The following is a 14,679-nucleotide window of genomic DNA, read 5'->3' on the forward strand; positions in this document are numbered from 1 at the left end:
GAAACTTTTAAAACAATTCTCTCTGCATAGGTTACTGATATTATAAAATAATTCACTTTGGTTTCTCTTTCTGTCTCTCAAAAAAAGTAAAAGTATCTCAAATATTAAGACACCAAACTTACACATTCTGTTGCAAAACACCAATCAAAGATCTACCAAGCCATTGAACCTCAGAGCTACAATTTGCTTTCTGTTATATTTAGACAACTTTATTGAATTTACATACATAGGCAGATGTATTCCAGAAGAACACATTACTTTCTTTGTGAGCTACTAGTAACATATTCAAAGGAAATGCGCTAATTCTTAACTGTAATATGTTTCCTGTAATACTATAAAATCCTGCTTCTAACTTTTTCTGTAAATACAACAAACCCTCTTGTCTTATTTAACATGCATTATATGCAGTGACCCAATTTAACAGTGCAAGGCTTGAAGAAAAGAGCAGTTAGATCTACAAATATATAACATAACTACATCCCAGCCAGACAAAAAGTGGGAAGGTGCAGAAGCAACACAAAAGGAGCACTGCATATTATTAGCAGCTCTGTCCATCCAGATTATTTATTAAAGGGGCAATAAGGTTTTCTCTTACCTTGCTGTTTAGGAATTTATAAAAATTACAAAAAAAAAAAAAGGCAACTTTTCTGGCAAAATACTGTAGGATTAGATACTTCCCTACTTCAAAAAAACTGTGTACAGGGTTTAAAGATTTCTACAGGTTTTTTAATAACTATTTCTGCTATTTGTCAATAACTCATTTTTCTAAAACACGTGCCTGTAAGTCTTCAGCTACATTTTCAACAACCTTTTCCTTCTTTCAAAAACACTCGTAGCCCCTTAGAACTATATATATGTATAGTTTTAAACATACAGCTACTGCATTTCATTTGGTTTGTAACTAAAGCTGGAAGATCAAATAAAGGTCACAATTTGCATAAAGATCTGTACAGAAAGTTAAGTTCTGCTTTGGCGTTTTTACCTTCGTAACGCTAGCAAACCCCATTCTCAGTGTTGCATGAATTGGATTGTGTGTAGTCCTCATTATCTCAAATTATACAATTATAATTAACACTAAATTAAATTTCTTATGATACGGTGATAAAAACAAATAAGATAACCACAAGCTACTATAATTAGAATTTCACTTATTAGAGACTTTTTTTGTCTAGATCCCAGGATTTTACTGTACAGCACTGAAACAGTTATAAAATTACTTTCTCTTAAGACCATGAAATATACTGTACAACACTGAGAGGGTACAGTTTTCCTGGAAATCTATTCTTATTTTTTCCCCTTTCTCTAAATATAATGTATTTTCCATATCCAAGAAATATATGGCTTGTGGATAAAACATCACCAAGAACTCTGGCAAATCTATCTGGCAAACTGTTTGTACAGTTACATTTTGCCCCACTTTAAAAGTGAATATACTGACATGGCATCATTTCAAGCAGCACAAAATAGATTTTTTTTCCCCATAGATATCAGTCACAAGAACTGTTTTAAAACATCTGGGACTTAATCTGTAGCTCTCTGACAGCAAAAGATTTTGTTTTCCAGGTGTGAACAGAGTAACGGTAATAGTAGTGAGCTGAACCCACTTGTTGGCCATTCACTGTTTTAGCATTTCAGCTTAAAGTGTATTTTACTGCCTCAATTATTCCCTCTGAGGTCATCTTCTGCCAAAGAGACTCGGAACTCCACAATTCAAAGGCGTTATTTTACTAGGAAAGATTTGTTTCAGTGGTCTGGGGGAGGTGGATTGTTTGGTTTTGTATTTTTAAAGCTCCAGACCTCTTTTTCTGCAGTTCCCAAGGACTGTAGCAGCATGACTCCCAAAGAATTTGTTACAGACAGAATCATTTTCTCCTCCATTGATAAGTCCCAGATTTGCAGAAGACAGATAGTTCACAGAAAGCATAGGGTTATTTTACCCACACTGACACACAGCATGCAGAGTAAAATTGTGTGCTCTTACAGCCTTTTCCTCACAAAAACAAAGCATCTTTTTATGGAGGTAAACTTTATTATGAAATCCGAAGAAGGATATTTCATATTTTTCTTTGATAGCTGTAAATACACGTTTAATGACAACCAATTGGCTTCAGAGATATATTCTCTCATGAGTACATATCCCTCTATTTATACTGGATAGGAAAATATATTAAATATGGGAGGCATGTGGAATGAAAGCTAACAACTGAATAGCTCTTGAAGGAACCATTTCTCTCATTTTCATGTAATGCATATTTTAGGAGACAAAATTGGAGGAAGGAAAAATTATAATGGCTCTGTTTCTCAAATTCTATATCAAAGAAAGTCAAGAGATTATCAGATAGATGCAACCATCTCATCAACTCCAGATACTTACAACTGAGCTGCTCAGGCATGAATATTCATCTCCTGTGGTAGCAAAAGGCAATGATTTATATTTCCATGTTAATTGAGGTCTACACCTCACTAGTGCAACATTTGGTGCTCCTAAGAGCTTCTCTCAAGCACCTGATCTGCATTAGCACTGAGGGAGAGCAGCCAGGCTGGCAATGCCTCAGCTGGATGCACATTCATCAGGTTTTCCAGCGTGACTGCATATTGCTCATCTGCTGAAATGAGTACATCATCTCTTTGCGGTCAGAGGGCTACCAGGCCTGCAGGTAAGCAATACATCGTATCAGTAAGGTGTCTGCCAGTAAATCAGCACCTTCAGGCTTGCTTTAAGTAATGAATAGTTTGTAACCTGTGTTTATAATCACAAACAAAGCCAGTTCAGAGTTGGACCTCACTGCAAAGTTGTTGTTAATTCTCTCAGCCTCAAGCCCTGAGATTCAGTTTCCAACCTACTAGCCTCTGTTTGACCCATCCTCCTCTGCCAATTGCAGGGATTCTCCCTTTGAAGGGCAAAGGAACTGAGGAAAGTATTTGGGATGGATTAAGTGATGGAAAACAGTTATTTCCTGTTACAAAGATGATGTAGACCAGAGAGAAACAACATAATAGTGATTATTATTACAAACAACACCGCTCCAGACTTTATGGTGCTACTCTTTCTTCTGAACATGCTCTATCAATGTCAGAAGAAATTTTGAGCAATGCAGAATGATAAAAACGTAAACTGTGTTGCCCAGGAGACATTACAGACCTCCACATGGAACTTCTTCAAGAGAACCTTCTCTATTGAAAGAGGTGGAAAAAAAATATGTGTAACCTTCCTAGAACATGTATTTTCACAGCCTTTAGTTTCCTCCTATTCTCTCCAAGAATAAGCAACCTTTATTAATCATGATTAAATATTTCCTGAGGGATACAGTTCAGCAAAAGAGTAAAGTCAGGACCCTGAATTTCAGGAAAGCAAACTTCCAGCTCTTCAAGGAGTCAGTCAAGCATCCCTGAGGGCAGTTTTCCAGGGGGTCCAAGGGAGCAGAACACAGCTGGCAGACCTTTAAGGATACTTTCCATAGTACGCAAGAGCTCTTGATCCCCAGGTGTAGGAAATCAGGAAAGGAGGGCAGGAGACCAGCATGGCTGAGTTGAGACCTGCTGGTCAAACTAAAGGGCAAGAAAAAGATGTACAGGCAGTGGAAGCAGGGACAGGGAAGAGTATAGGGATGCTGCCTGGCTGTGTAGGGTAGCGTCAGGAAGGGCAAGGCACAACTGGAGCTGAACTTGGCAAGGGATGCAAAGAGTAATAAGAAGAGCTTCTACAGATATGTCAACCAGAAAAGGAAGGTCAAAGAAAGCATATATTCCCCCTCCCTGCCCCATGAGCAAGACTGGCAAACTGGTAACAACAGACAAGGAGATGGCTGAGGCCCTCAACTTTTTCACCTCAGTCTTCACTGGCAACTTCTCTTCCCACACCCCTTGATTGGATGGATGCAAGGCAGGGACTGGGGAGCAAAGTCCCTCCCAACATAAGAAAAAATCAGGTTTGTCATCCTGAGGAACACCTGAGGAACCTGAACATACAGAAGTCTATGGGACCTGACAAGAAGCATCCCAGAGTCCGAAGAGAATTGGCTGATTTAGTTGCCAAGTCACTCTTCATAATATTTGAAAAGTCACAGCAGTCAAGTGAAGTCCCCGGTGGCTGGAAAAAGGGAAACATTGCACCCATTTTTAAAAAGGGTAGGAAGAAGGACCCCAGGAACTACCGACCTGTCAGCCTCACCTCTGTGCCTGGGAAGATCACGGAACAGATCCTCCTAGAAGCTATGCTAAGGCACATGGACGACAGGGAGGTGATTTGTGACAGCCAGCACGGCTTCACTAAGGGCAAGTCCTGCCTGACCAACCTAGTGACATTCTATGATGGAGTGACTATATCAGTGGACAAGGGAAGATCTACAGATGTTTATCTGGACTTCTGCAATCTTCTGACATCCACTTCTTGTGGATGAAAAGCTGGATATGAGCCAGCAATGTGCGCTGGCAGCCCAGAGAGCCAACTGCATCCTGGGCTACATCTCCACCAGTGTGGCCGGCAGGTCAAGGGAGGTTGATTTTGCCCCTCTACTCTGCTCTGGTAAGATCCCCCTGCAGTGCTGCCTCCAGCTCTGGGATCCTGAGCACAGGAAAGACATGGACATGTTGGGGTGGGTCCAGAGGAGGCCACAAAGGTGATCAGAGGGCCAGAGCACCTTTGCTACGAGGACAGGCCGACAGAGTTGGGGTTGTTCAGCGTGTAGAAGAGAAGGTCCAGGGAAACCTTGTAGCCCTTTCCAGTACCTAAGGGGGGCCCTACATGAAAGATGAGACAAACTTTTTAGTAGGGCCTGTTGCCATCAGACAAGGGGTAATGGCTTTAAACTAAAAGAGGGAAGGTTTTAGACTAGATATAAGGAAGAAATTTTTTACAATGAGCATGGTAAGACACTGGTCCAGGTTGCCCAGAGAGGTGGTAGATGCCCCATCCCTGGAAACATTCCAGATCAGGTTGATGGGACTCTGAGCAACCTGGCCTAGTTGAAGGTGTCCCTCCTTATGGCAGGGGGTTGGATTAGATGGCCTTTAAAGGTCCCTTCCAACACAAACAATTCTATGATTCTAAATTCTGCTTTTAGCATTTACAGTCTGCCTCTACACTAATGAATTTCTATCTTTGTATTTCCTGCCCAAAACTGTTATACAGTCCTTATCCATTAAGCATCCTCAGTTTGGAATATTAGAGCAGAGAGATACAAGTATGATCACAGACTGAGAAGAATATGAGAGAAAAAACAAAATCACTGAAATGCTTCTGGGTGCCTCTCAGAAGAGGATTATTTATGAGCGCAAACAACTTTTCCTAGCTTATTTGAAACTCTGCCTCCAAGTATTTAGCAATGAACAGAACAGGGGAACTCTACCATAACACAAACATGCAAGAAAGCTTCAATTATAAACAGATAGATATGAGTTCTGTATATCTGAGGTCCTAAAACATTGCATCCATATAAAAAGCCTGAAAAAACAAACTGTCTATTGCTAAGAAACACTTTGCTTCTATGGAACCTGTCATTCCAAGTGTTCCTCATCCACTAAAAGTCATCCTCAACTACATCGCTCAAAAATTCATTGTTTCACACAAGTGTTTCAACACAGAAGAGACATTGTATAAAGCCCAAATCCTTGTGGCAAACTCTCACTCAGATCTGGAGGCTCTTCCCCTAAGTGACACGGCATTGATGTACCCTCCCAGGGTTTTGTTTCAAGCCTTGTTTTCATGATTATTGAAAAATCAAACATGAAACACTGAGAAAAAACAAAATTGATATAAAGCATCTCAGCTGTTCAGCTGTTGTGATTTTGATTTTAAATTCCAAATTTTCAAGTTAACCTCACAATCTCTGAATTTAATGCTCAGCTTGTAAATGCTCAGGCATCCCGATACTGACAGTTAATGAAAAGGTTACTACTTTTGAATGGCAATTTCTTAAGAGCAAACAGCCTCAACTATTCAAACTGCAGACACTGTATCAACCTGACTTTATTTAATGTTATCCTGGTGGCCTTCTCTCAGAGACTACTACATTATATGTTATTTCTCGTAATTTGTGCTGAAAGGAAGTTTCTCTCCAGCTCAGCTGTACTTGTAGAACTGATGAACACATGATACTCCCTGACTCCCACATGTGAACTTTATCTACAGGTTGTATATTCTATCATTATTTCTGTTGGAATTACATAAATCTGCCTTCCCTTTATACTCTGCCTTTCCTTTGATTCACCTGTGTCTTCCCAAGACAAAGATCTAAAGAGTTATTTAGACAGACATGGGAGGTGATTTCATTGCTTCATGCTTATAGTTTGCTAAATCAATGTTTTCTTTACACTTAAATAATCTTTTCCCATTACCACAATGTTATTTAATGCACCTGTATGTCCTCCTTTTCTCTGGAATTGACAATGTAACTGCTCTAAGACTTAAAATAGAAGCTACTGAGATATTAAACATGCTCAGGTGACAGATGGGCAGGTTTCTGGTAAGGGATGGTAGATCTGAGGCTAAGTGTCCCTGACATACCCACCTGCAACACCTTGGTCGGGGTTCTGTTCTCAGGTAAGCACGTTATTCTGATTAGAGTGAGTGTGCTGTAATATTTGTATCTAAGTGTAGAGTTTGATAGCCTGCATTTACTTCTACTGTTTGCTTCTTAGTACAGACTGAATCTAACTCAGGTTAATATAATAATCTAATAAACTCAGGTTTACCACCAGGAATCTGTCCTTTGCACTGCTCTCAGTGCTAACAGGGAAAACTACTTAACACAGGATAAAAGCTCCTTTGCAGTATCTTGGAAACTTTGAAGGTCATATAAGTATTTACCCAGAAATTTGATGCATATATACCTAGACGGATACATCTAGGATCACCTCCGTCCATGTCCTTACTTAGCCATTTCCAATTGGGTGTAAATACCTGATGGAGTCAGTTGCCAGTAATAGAGAAATGACTCATCCCAACCAAGAGACAGAGCAATGCAAGTGGAGGACTGTTTCTCATGCTTTGTTTCGTGTTGCAACAGATTTCAAAAGAGATGGGAAAGGCTGATCAAGTAAATATATTACCTGCTACATGATCTTATTTGGCATTCTTATGTTCACAGTTTGCATAGTTTGAGATAGACAAAACCACTTACAAAGTCAGGCTCCCAGATTAAAGTTCTATCATTACTGTGCTTTGAGTGTCTACGCAGACACTGTGGGACACAGCCATAGCCCTTCTGTGCTGGAGGAGTGCTTTTGAAGAAAATTACACTTACTGCACTGTTTAGAAAGTAATGACAGGAGAAGAGAGTAAAGTGACTTAACAACAAAGATCAGTGCTGTAGGAAAGGCCTCTACTCCGATGTCCTTGCTCTTGAGACTAGAAGCCGTCTGTGGAATGACTGAGCTGTCAGGCGCTCACACATTTAATGTTTCAGCAGCACCAATTCAAGAACCTTAGCCTGTTCTGCTGTGTAACACACAGCAAAGGAATTCCTTCAATAATTTTTTTCCATCGGGAATGTAACATCAGCAGAGTTTCACTCCTGATAAGGTGCCAAAACATAAAAGACAGAAAAATAGAGAATTTTTTAATTCAGATTTCCTAATAGGCAATGATTATTTTACTAGTTTCTATGGTACTATCACCATGGCAGCTAGCCATTTTAATCACAGGCATTAGAACACGTTTCTGATAACATCATAGCAATAGCTTAGAAATATATTACATCTCCTGGCCGTATGCAGCAGTAACAACTTTGTAAATTTCCATATGACAGAGGTCACTAATGGCACCAGCAGACATCAGGAATAGAAACGTGATATTTCAAGCCTCCAATTAAAGAATAAGTTCTCAGTGTTCCTTACTCTAATTCCGAAAACAATAGTGGAAATGTAACCATTGTGACAAAAACGAGAATCAAAATTCTTTCACAGCTCACTTTCTACAGGGGTTTTGCCCCTCCTTTGATTAACTCATCAATGCATGCGATTACTCAGCAGATCCTAAGAGAATGTGCAAGTGAAAAAAAATTCACTGTAGAGCACTCAGTATCCGCAAAACACTGACAGATAAAAATGGCTACTTTACCCTTGTATTAATAAAAAGCATACTTTGTTCTCCATAGAGGTTAAATGGTATTGAAGCATCGCATATGAGATTGCGATCATGATCAGAGAGCATAACTCAGTGTTCTGACTGATGAAATTTTCAACATATAATGTGAAACATGCTAGTTTTACTAAATGTATCATGAAGTATTTGCAGATATGCTAATTCTGGAAAATCAGAAGTATTCAAAAATACTTTCAGCAATAGCAATCCTCCATTTCTTCTATAAATTACATAAGAAACTACATTTTCGAACTATTTAGAGCAAATTCATAGTCTTGTCCTGGGATTTCTGATTTTTTATTTTTATTTTCAAATTAAAGTGTATTTCAAAAGGCTGAGAGACTCAAAAACACTAAATTAATTTATAAACCCTTTTAATAAAGGCTAATAAGCAAGTTCAACAATTTCTCTATTTCAAGCCTAAAGCTTTGCCAAGGGTCCATCCAAGAGATAGTAAATATGATAAGTACAAATAATGTCAATAATATTCTGCAGTAAAACATTACAGCAAAGCACAATGACGAAAAATCAGTATAACTGTATCCTAAAATAGACAGCATTGACCTCAAATAGAAGAAGAACAAAAATCTGAAGTAAACTGAGAATGAGACTTGAAATGCATCACAATTAGCTTTGTCTCTTCAAACTACTTAAAATCAGAAAAACCCATCACAGAAGTGGTTATGGTAGGAGAACAATATAAAAACAGAACTGTAAGTCAAGTCCTCCATATTTCCAGTATCTCCACGCTTGTTAGATTTACAGTTTTTCCTCCCTTGCTCTGTAATCAGGGACAAAAAGACTAGCAAATATTTGATGGTGAAATAGTTGTGTTGTTGCATTTGCTAATCAATCTGCCTTTAAAATCAAACCAATTAATTACTATCAAGGGTTTGAGGGGATTTCTGCCATCTTATCTGGGGACACTCAACTTCCTCAGTTTTTTGTCATACTTCGTTGTAGGAAACCAACAATAAAGAAACACAGGAAGACGCAGTGTAACATCTATGCAACGTTTATATTGCACTTGAACTGGTAAAGTTCTACTCTTGCTAAGTAGTACTTACACTGCTGAATTTTCAGACCATCTAAGCAGTCAGGTTTATCTCCCACCAATTAATTTGTTCAGAAGGTCCACATACCATTTAGCTCCATGCTTTGGTCTAAATATCCATGAATGCATTTGCATGGCTGTGCAGGGCACATGAACTATAAATGAACTGGTAGACTACAAAGTCTTCAACAACAACAATAAAAAAAACCACCTTTTCTACTTCTTTCAGTCCCCAGTTTAGTAACAGTTGCACTTGATATTTTGAGGGCTTGCCATTTCGTTAATTAAAAGTTTATGTTTAATTTTTGCTTAATATGAGTCCCAAGATATTTTATGGAAGTCAAGTCAAAAGGAGATTCAGATTTCATGAGCTTTTGGGGAATGCAGAATATATTAAACAGAAAGAGACTGCACTAAACACTGTAAGATCTGAGGTTGAGACCATCTGGTGACAAATATTCTGCTGGTTCTTTCCCTCTTTCAACTTCAACTTACTCTCCAGCAATGTGTGGGGACTAGGTGGGAATGCCTTGCCAGCGTTGCTCTCCTCCTGTTAAGACTATAGAAGTTACTGTGTCTAAAGGCAATAATAAGCTAAACAACAATATGTAACAATAAGATGATATATGCATTTTTAAAGTTCTTACGTGTCTATGCAATAAATAAAAAAATGTAATAAAATACCATTTTTTCCCCAAATAAGACAGATATGATACCAATGAACTCATACAAGACTAAATGACGTGAAAACATCACAGTGATTAGATTTAAAACCTATAGTTCTAAATCAAAATTAGATGTTCTACATACAGTAGTTTGGCTAATTAAAACATAGATTCCCTGATTTTTTTAATAAGTAACACAAAGGGCAACTATGGCAATGATTAGCACAAGGGTTGCATTGGTCATTGTTCATATGCCTGCACGTGTACAGCTCTACAAAATTCCTGACCTGGAGTCCCATTCACTGAAAGTCTCTTCAGTCCATGGCCTTTTTGCTGAGCCTGCCAATATGACGGTAAGGGATATATGCCAGGGGAAAGGAAAGGTGCAGAGGCAGGCTTACTACAGAAGGACTAAGTACCTTCCCACCTACCATTCCACACTTACTTGGAGTCTGTGACATCCAGCCATTATCGCCCTTATTTGAATTTGTATTGGTAAACCAAGACCAAAATCTTCTAGATCCCATTTGCAAAAAAACCTACCTTTTTCAAAAATAGACACATTATGATTAAGCAATTGATCGGTTATTTTTGCACGATACATATTTTCATGTATATATGACAAATTATTAGTCTATTAGACATGATCCCTACCCAGCTTCATACTCCTAACAGTTGTTATATTATACATGAATTAAGCTGTCCTGAAGATGACTGAGCTTCTTGTAAGCTACAAACATAAAAATGTAATATCACAAAAGAGCAGGGTTCACAAAAACGTCATTTCTATTCCACGTCATACCATCATTTCTGCTGTGTGGGCACACACAGCCCACGTTGGTTCTATAATCCACACCACAATCAATCTTTATCAAAAGCACACAGGCTTGTAATAGAAAGAAAGTATCCTAGAGGAAGGTAGGCATTGATATTCAGGTATATTCCAGATTCAAAAGGGGAAACTCTTAGCTTGTGCCTGTGTGAGCAGCACACACACACACCTGGGCAAAATCCGGCCTTCGTCCATAGAAGGGAGACCATTTAGTCAATTCCCATCAACAGCGGAAAACAGAGCCAGATCCAGTCTCAACAGCTATCACACTCATATTTTAATAACAGATTATAAGTAACAAAACAACACTTTTCCTACCAACAGCACTTTCAATTCCAGAAGCTTAATACACTTTGCTTTAAATCTGTGCCATAGCAACCTTTTTTAAAGTCAATGTCATCTGTAAGGACTGAGTTAAAATAAAATGTGGGCCAAATTTATCAGAAATTAGTTTCCTTTGGATACAGAGCTCAGAACACTGACTGTGTGTCAGTCTAGACATGATTTGAGTTTTATAAGTTTCATCCAGCAACATATTTTAAACCAGCCCATTGCAAAATACTTGCCCTGATCATCAATTTCAAATATTTGAGATGCTGAAGGTCAAATGAAAAGTGTGAAAGGTTTCTTCCTGTTTACACTAAATTTATATCTGTATGCTAGAAACTGCAGCACTACTCAGGCCTAGGGAGAGAAGCCTCAAGTTTGTTAAAATATGACAGCATTATAGCTTGTCAATTTAAAGGCGCATCTAAGGGCCAGCAGAAGAGACCATTCCCTCTTGCAGTGTGGAGCTACGTATGCCCAGGTTGCCACGAGCATCACTGTGTGTGCACAAGACTGACCAGGGACGAGGAACTTCCTGTGACAGAACTACAGCAAAAGTAGTCAACAATTTATTCTTTTATTTTCAGCACTGGCTCACGAGGGGCTCTACATCTTCATGTCAGATACTTAATGAGCCTCCAGAGCTTACAACAGACGTATTCCTACAACCTCCCAGAAAAGCACAAGGGTAGGGAGCTTTTTAAATTTAGATTATGTAAGGTCGCGTGCCTCGCTGCATTATGTTTCATATGCACGTTATACCTCACTGCACTGTACAGCACCCTGCGAACTCCAGATGATCGTTATTCACACAGATCCTGACAGATTCCTCTTTCAGAGCGAGAGCAAATACCATGCGTGCATCTAAGATTTCTCGGAATGAGGTCAGTCCCCCCAGCCCCCCACCGAGGGGGGGGGGGAAGGTGTTCCCCTGCCCAAAGCGGCCGGCCCCTTGCCCGAGCAGCCCCCCCGGGCCCGGCTCCTCTGAGCCGGTAGCGCCGTGGGCGCGGAGCGGGGCGAGCGCCCGCAATGCAGAGCCCTTCCCGGAGCCCGGCGCGGGGCCGGGCGGGGGCAGCGCCGGCGGCCCTGCCCGCATCCCCGCCGCAGAGCGGGGGGGTCCCGCCGCCCGGCCTCGCCTGCACCGCCCGCGGGCTTTACCCCCCGGCTGCCCGCAGCCCCCGCCGCCGGGCGGAGCGGGCAAAGACAGGGCTGCGGGCCGGGCCCGCCGGGCCACCGGCCGCTGGACGGCACCGGCCACCCGCCGCACGGGCCGGCGCGGCCCCGCCGTGCTCCCGGCCAGGGGAAGGGAGAGAAGGAGGAGGAGGGAAAAGCAGCCCTTACCTGCCCCCTCTGCTCCGCAGCCCTCGCTAACCGAGCTCCATCTTCCTCCGGCAGGGGAAGGGGGAGCCAGCCCCGCTACCGCCGCTGCTGCCGCCCGCCCCAGCTGCCGCCTTCCGTCACCGCGGCCCCCCCGCCCCGCGGCCGGCACCGGCAGACGAACAGACAGACCCGCCGCCCGCCGCCGCCCGCCCGTGAAGTCACCGGCCGCAGGGCCCGCCCCCCGGCTGCCCGCAGCGTCCCGGCAGCCCCGCCCCGCCACGCCCCCGCCGCCACGGCCCGCCCCCGCCAGCCCCCACGGCCCGTCCATCCCAGCCCTGGGAAGAATTAGGGAACACACCTCTGGAATTGAGCGTTCCCTTTTTCCGCTGACTACGCCAAAAATAGAACTAGGCAAAATATGTGGGATAGGAGGAAAAAAATAATCACAGGTACAGGAGCACCTGTACAAGAAACGCCTCCTTGGCTAGAAACACTGAGAATTCCCACCTGAAATCAGCCTACTACAGAGGGACACGCGGTCAGCGACAGATACGGCAACACCAGATGTAAACAAAATGTTTTGCGCCAACACAGCGCATCTGGAGAAGAACATCTGGTGACATGTGAAGACAATTTTGCAAATACGGATTCTCGTATCAGAAGAAAGTGAGGTTTGATGGTTCGGGAATAAAACCAGATCAGTTACTTACATTCTAGTTCTCTGCTAGAACCCCAATATCAGTTTATAATATTGTTGAAACCCCAAAAGAATCTCACCTTACCTTTGAAAAACATTTCCTTTTGCAGCTAATGAGGAGGACACAAATGAAAACCTTTGAAAAAGTTCCCAGCTGTTCCACGTATAACCTTTTGCTGGAAATGCAATGAGCTACTAGCTTATGGCAGGCAAAAAAGACAACAGTTTTCTCCCACACCGGTTTAGGCCTGCATCAAATGAACTCCCATTGTTTGCCCCTCCCATCCTCTACTCTCCTTAGAGGAATTCTTTATGCTCATGACTGAAGATTTCTTAAGCAAGCGGAGTTCTCTGCTGTGCTCCCAAAAAGCAAAAAAGTCACAAAAAGCAAGAACAGTTTCTTGCTCTCTTCACCAATGCAAAGTCCAGCATTCTTTAAGAGTGGCAAAGAAAAATAAATTGTGGAATGTATGATAACATACTCAAAAGGAACCATAATTTCAGAAAGAGATACCTTCTTTTTTCCCCTTGATGTGACTGTCTGTACAGATTGTCCTGCAGGTGACTCCTAGATAGTGAGAGTTCTAGAAGACAGAACAGTTTGGCAAAGTTTTGCCAAAAGAGCTCTAGTCTATTTGCCTTGTGAAGGAAATCCATTTCTGAGTATGAGACTCTCGGATCGCTACTCCAGAGCTCTCAGCACTGAAGATGCTCTAAAAGTCGTCACAGAAGCTATACAGACACCGGGGTCAAACCCCGGGTTGATCAGAAGGCTCTAAATGGCCAGGTTCATTTAGACGGCTACTGCAAAAGAAGTGGCCAGTTCTCTTTCCTTCAGGCAGAATCTTTGCAAAAGTGTGAAGGGCTTAGCAAAGGTTGCCTAGAGCCACACAGGGAAAGGCTCTCCTATTGAGGCTTGAAGTTTCCTCATTCTTCATCTTTTCTTGCCATTAGCAAAACTTTCATTTTATACCACCATATGGAAAAACAAACATGTTTCTAACAGTCAAAATCCCAGGTGATTTGTGAAAATGCAGAGAGGCTGGATCTAGGTGAAGTGTTCGCATACTTTGGGGCCATCATGTTCTGCCTCCACAAAAGTGGTGATATCTCCATTAACAGCAGTCTTAACAGATTCAAGAACCAAAACCATCTCTTTAATCCAAAGAAATGCAATGAATACTGCAATCTCTCATCTGAACATCTTCCCCCTCTTCAAATTAGAAAGTAGCTATGCCATAGTCTACAAAGATCAGGAACCCAGAGATCACAAAGCCATTCACAGATCTGAAATTTCCAGGCTTTTAGAGAAGGGAAGGATGGATGTGACTGACAGTCCCTGCAGAACCTATCGTTTCTTTTCTGTGCCCATACATGGACATGGGAGGAAGAAAGAAAAGAAGTATCTTCACAGCTGATGTTCTGCACTGTTCATTAATCCTGGCAGTTGAGTGGACGTCAGCATAACATGACTCCATAAGTAGACAAGTTCCTGTCATGGTCAAAATGATCCAGTTTCTCCCTGTCTGTTCACATCAAGCATTGCCACTGTGGTGTCTCTCATCACCTGTCTTATGTTGCTCTGTGTCAGAGGCAGTACATTGCTCTGAGCTCAAAAATACCTTGGTAAGATCAAACTCATTTCTTGAGTACCACCAAAGCAAGATATTGCACTAGGTATTCTTACCATCCAAGGATGGA

The 14,679-nt window shown here is 41.6% G+C and overlaps 1 protein-coding gene across 7 annotated transcripts in view; it reads right to left on the reverse strand.

Moving 5' to 3' along the window:
• OTUD7A (OTU deubiquitinase 7A) overlaps nt 1-12,495 on the reverse strand; it is a 130,568-nt gene extending 118,073 nt beyond the window's left edge. For 2 of the 7 annotated variants that reach the window (XM_074156619.1, XM_074156613.1), the window contains exon 1: nt 12,303-12,439. The gene's annotated coding sequence lies outside the window, so the exon portion shown is untranslated. Of the gene's footprint in view, nt 1-12,302 lie in introns of all 7 variants that reach the window. The other 5 variants (XM_074156615.1, XM_074156614.1, XM_074156616.1 and 2 more) reach the window with 4 other exon arrangements.
• Nucleotides 12,496-14,679: the final 2,184 nt, after the last annotated feature.

The sequence above is a fragment of the Numenius arquata genome, chromosome 11, assembly GCF_964106895.1.
Source record: "Numenius arquata chromosome 11, bNumArq3.hap1.1, whole genome shotgun sequence".
NCBI classification, from domain to species: Eukaryota; Metazoa; Chordata; class Aves; order Charadriiformes; family Scolopacidae; genus Numenius; species Numenius arquata.